This window comes from Myotis lucifugus, unplaced genomic scaffold, assembly GCF_000147115.1.
Source record: "Myotis lucifugus unplaced genomic scaffold, Myoluc2.0 scaffold_861, whole genome shotgun sequence".
NCBI lineage: Eukaryota > Metazoa > Chordata > Mammalia > Chiroptera > Vespertilionidae > Myotis > Myotis lucifugus.
This window is the reverse complement of record NW_005871909.1, coordinates 94,420-99,644: the sequence shown is the minus strand read 5'-3', so window position 1 is coordinate 99,644 and position 5,225 is coordinate 94,420.

The following is a 5,225-nucleotide window of genomic DNA, read 5'->3' as shown; positions in this document are numbered from 1 at the left end:
GGGGTGAACAAAGTTGAAATGCCTGCTCTGGACTAAGGCCTGGTGATTTGTGTAACCAACTCCATCAGACTAACACTCACCCAGAACCTTCTGTGAATTGATGTAGAACATCATTCCTGGCTCCTTTTCAGACCGTGACCAGTCGTCTGTCATCTCTTCATGGTGACTTCCCTCTGCAAACCGGGCTTGGATCCCTGCGTTTGGGACCCATTCGTGTTCTTCAGTTGACGAGTCCCAGACATCAGCTCTGGCTCAGGCAGAGCAGCCGCTGATACTGTTGATACTGTGAGCTCACCCCTCCCACCACACCCTGGGCTGGGACAGCCCTGAGTCTCTTCATGAACCTCACCTCACCTGGTGCAGCTTCCGTCTCTTTGGTGACTTCCCCCAGTTTCTCTGGCACTTTCAGGTCATTGGGACACTTGGGGAAGAGTGAGACCAGTCTGCCCAACTTTTTGCAAAACCTCATGTCGCATCATATATCCCAAAGATTGTTTGGAAAAAATTGTATTTGTCCCTGGAGTGAATGAGAAGTTCCCACTGATGAAGCAGTTGACTTAAAATTGCATTGAGTCTGTAGAAACTTAAAGGAAGCAGGTTTCTGCTTGTTCTTTGATGAAGAAGTGGCTACCAGAATAGTGAAGTCCCCTTTAATCCAGTTGGTTTTCATAATGAAACCATCCTATTCTTGAATATTAATCCTATTTTTTATTAACTCAAACACAAAACAGTGTCTAACTTTTTAAGTTTTATTTACAAAGTAATATCACCTTCAGGAACCAAGTTGAGGATGTAGTCTGTGCCTCTGTGTGATAATTAGATGCTACAGACGGCTTCCTGCCTCTGAAGTGCGGTCCTGAAGGGATGACATGTGTCTCCTGAACACAAACTGCCAAAACGTTCTCTGCTGTTACGAGTGTTCCCGCCGGCATTATTTCATTATTTAAGGCACACCCCCTGGTTGTTGACTGCATCGCTCCATTGTGCTGAGAATGACACAGGAGCGTTTTGTGAAATTGTTTACACGGTGCCATGCCTCCAGTCATGTTTCCTTTAGTGTATGTGCTGACACAGGTGTCAGGAAAACCTTTCCTCAAATTTAAACTGAGCCTTCTTTTTAATATATTTCTAAAATATGTGTAAATAAGCTCCCAGAGTCTGTGTGATGACTTGTTAGCCTTGCCGGACAAGTGATTGGTTCATGCCCAAACCAAGCTTTCTCCGCCCAGTGCAATATGTTGTTTACTGCTTGTGTCTTTTTATGACTTTTTTGCCTTTTAGAAAATTGGTAAATAAAGCATATTTTTATTTTTATTTGTATGTATTTTTAATGTAACACAGAGGCAAAACTGAATAGAGATAAAAGATTATCAAAAGGTGTTTTTTTTGTTTTTTTAAATATATTTTATTGATTTTTTACAGAGAGGAAGAGAGAGAGATAGAGAGTTAGAAACATCGATGAGAGAGAAACATCGATCAGCTGCCTCCTGCACATCTCCCTCTGGACCCTTCAGTCCACAGGCCGACGCTCTATCCACTGAGCCAAACCGGTTTTGGCTCAAAAGAGGCTGACACTCTATCCACTGAGCCAAACCGGTTTCGGCTCAAAAGGTGTTTTTTAAAAAAACTCCAGAAATTCTGCCGTACAGACTCTTCTCACAAAGGACCCCCTCTTCTTCCCTGCACGGCAGCTTCGAGTTGGTCCCTTCCTGTCTGAGTGTGGCCCTCCCCAGTGGACTTTCTAGGATATAAAGCTCATCCTGTAATCACTTGTGGGTGGGGTGGGGCGGCTCGGGGTGTTCTGCTGAGCCCGGAGCTCCTCTCTGCTCTGCATAACCCCAGCCACTGACTTTGTTCCCTTGCGCCCTCCCAGGGTTGTCTGTCCCGCCTGGGCTGGCTGCTTGGATGCTGGCCACAGGCCTGAGGATAGGACGGCAGGACCAGGAAAGCCTACTGTCTCCATCAGAGATGATACAGGCAGCACAGCACCATCTCCCCCAGCCCACCTGCCCAGTCCTTCCTCTGTCATGATAAAGCCATGCAGGGCCTGGTCAAAACAGTAGAGGACCAAGGGGGTCAGAATGCAGAGATGAGCGAATCGTGGACCTAGTCCTAGCCTTTCAGAATCAATCTATAGAGAAGGAAAGGAGGGCTTAATTATGATTACAGGGCATAATATAAAGGGATATAAAGCTCATCCTGTAATCAGGAGGCTTGACCCTGCCTCCTGGCCTGGCTGCCTACATCCACGTGGCAATGGAGGGAGGGGGACAAAAGGCTAAGTCCTCCCAGTGAGCACAGAGGCCTCTGAAAACTGGCCTTAAATAGCCAGATATGGCTGTTTCACGGAAGCTCTGAGTGCCTTTGGGGACCCTTAATTGCATTTTTATTTACCATACTAGGGGCCCAATGCATGAAATTTGTGCAAGGGGCTCGACCCTCACAGCCCCAGCTTTGCCCTGAAGGTCTTCTGGAAGGTCATCCGGACAGTCATTCTGCTATTCGGTCTAATTAGCATATTAGCTCTTTATTACATAGGATAACCCCAAGGGCACAACACCCCCCTTTTTTACAAACTAAAAGGATCTGCTCAGAGCCCCTTGGCTGATTGCCCACAAGGGGCCTAGACATCCACAGGCTGCCCACTGCCTTTGTTCCCTGGGGGTTTATGGCCTGCCACCTCTGTCACTATCTGGTCCCCCTGTGGCCACCAGAGCCCTGCCCAGCCTCTGCTGGCCTCTGTTGCCGGGCCTGAGGGGATCAAAGGGTCTGCTCAGGAAGTCTGTGCTCAGGCAACCTTTGAAGGTGGGATCAGTCCAAGGGACAAATGGCAGGAAATAGGTCTGCTCAGGGAGGCCATGTTAAGGAGGAAGTGAGGACTTGGTGGCCCCAAGATGGAGTGGCCAGGCTTCTGTAACGAAAAGGCCAAACTAGCCAACTAGTGGCCCACTGAGCGAAATTGAGGCTGACTTCAAAGATGGGGCCTTGGGCAACTTCCAGTCCAATCAAGACTAACACACCTGTTCTATCCTTATGCTTTTTTCCCCCCAAGGGCACTTGGTCATATCCCAGTTGGACATATCCCAGCACTTAATTTTTCCTTCCTTCAACTCTAAACAGCATTCTTCAACACTCCCCCCCCCCCCCACCCCATGCAAGACAAGGCTTTCAGGTCCCAGCCCTCCTTTCTCCTCCTCCCTTCTCCTGACAACTATCTCCTATCCTTTCTTTTTACAACCAACTTTATATTATGTCCTGTGATCATAACTAAGCCTTCCTTGCCTTCTCTATAGATTGATTCTAAATGCTGAAACCCTACGAATAGTGTTGTGACTGTGAAAGAATTGGCTACTGAGCCAAATAATGTGCTGAGATTATTCTGGGACTGCTTTCTTTCTTTCTTTCTTTTTTCTTTCTGGAGTTCCTTGTTGCCTTTCATTTTTTGCTTGCGCCATTTGCCTTTATTTGTCCTCCTTGGCCCCCATTCAGTAACCAATCAGCTGTTCTATTGATCTTTCCCTGAGGCCTCCCCCAGGGTCCTGATCATCCTGTTTCATTGTGCGCTGACTTTCATGGAGAGCACTCTAAAACACATGTTTGGCCTTGTTCAAATAATATAATGGCTAATAACAGGGGTATGAATAATAATTTGAGAAATATCACTGAGTTTATTTTTCCATATCTCAGCTTCTCAAAGTAGTGAAAACTGTAGGGGTGTGTGTGTGTGTGTGTGTGTGTGCGTGCGCGCGCGCAGGGCTGTTTCCTTTCCTGGAGTGATGTCTAAATGGCAAAGAAGAATAAAGTTACAGGCCAGCTTGGGGTCCACCCCCTAACGCTGCCAGAGCCCCCAGTAGGTATGGAGGATGGCAGGCCAGTTGGGTCTCTGAGCAACCAGGAGAGGGCAGAAGGAAGAGAGCTGAGTTTTCTGGCTTGGGAAGGAGACTGAGGACAACAGGGTGACCAAAGTAAAGGAGCAGGTTCATACCTGGGTGAGTAGTGCTGGGCTGGGGAAGTCTCAGGGGCCCGCTCACAAAGAAGCAACCAAGAGGCAGCTCAGACACAGGTGAGAATCAGCAGAAGCGGCTCCCAGGTAGTAATAGAAGCCAGTGAGGTGACTGTGGGAACCTGCAAACCTCTCATTAAACTAGCCCTGCCTGTGTGGTCCCTCTGGTGGGGAGCCAGAGTGAAATAGCCGCCCGGAGGGCTGCCAGGGTTGCCTTAAGTGGCTGGAGATGGGGTGGGGATAGTTTCTGTGGCCTAGTCCTACCAATCCACAGTTCCTGGACGTTCCCTACCCACCCAGTGCTCCTAGGAGACCAGGTAGATAGGGGGCCCTAGATCAGGCTGTATCCTTGACCAGCGATGGAGGTACAATCCCAATCCTAATCCCTGGTGAGTAGTAGAGCACTGGTTAAGGGGGCAGTGCTCCTGTGGAACAGGTGCACTCCCCCCAGGTGAGTGAATGAGGAAGCTGAGACCTGAGCAGTGAGGAAATAGCCATTGAAGGGGGAGTCTGGAGAGTGCTCCTGGTGAAAGGTGATGCCACAAGGCATCTTGGCATCTGGCTCTTCCTGGTGGTGAGAACGTAGGCCCGTGGAGCAGGGGCCGGACCAGGGTCCCCAGGGCGCTGTCCAAGGGCGAGCCTCCACGGCCCACAGATCCCACCCGCATGGAGGCTGGCGGCAGATGGGCGGCCCGCGGTGGGGGTGGCGGTCGTCTGGCGGACACAGGCGCGCCCGCCTCCTGCCCGCGGGACAAAGCCGGCAGCGACAAAAGAGCGGCTAACACCTGTCTCTCTTGGCGCGGCCGCCGCTTTTCTCCGCAGAAGCGGCTGCAGCTGCCAACTGTCACGGGCATCAAGTTACGGGGTCCAGACGGCGGCCTCTGCGAGCCTGGAGGGGGAGGGGGGGCAGGAGGGTAAAGGGAGCCGAAGGGGGGGTGGGGGACACGGCGGGAGGGATGAAGGAGACTGAGGAGAGGGGGGCCAGGCGAAGGACCAGGGATGGGGACCAGGGAAGGGCGGGAGGTGGGGAATAATCAGGGGGCAGGGGGTGAGCTGGGATGGGGACAGGAAAAGGGGGGCTGCGACCGGGGAGGGTGGGCGTGGAGCTAAGAGGGGAAAGGGAAGTCCAAGGGGGACCGAAGGAGCGAAGGTTGACCTTATAATGCCCATTACTACAGGCAGTTCTAGTAAAATAAAAACGGTTCAACATAATTATAAAAAA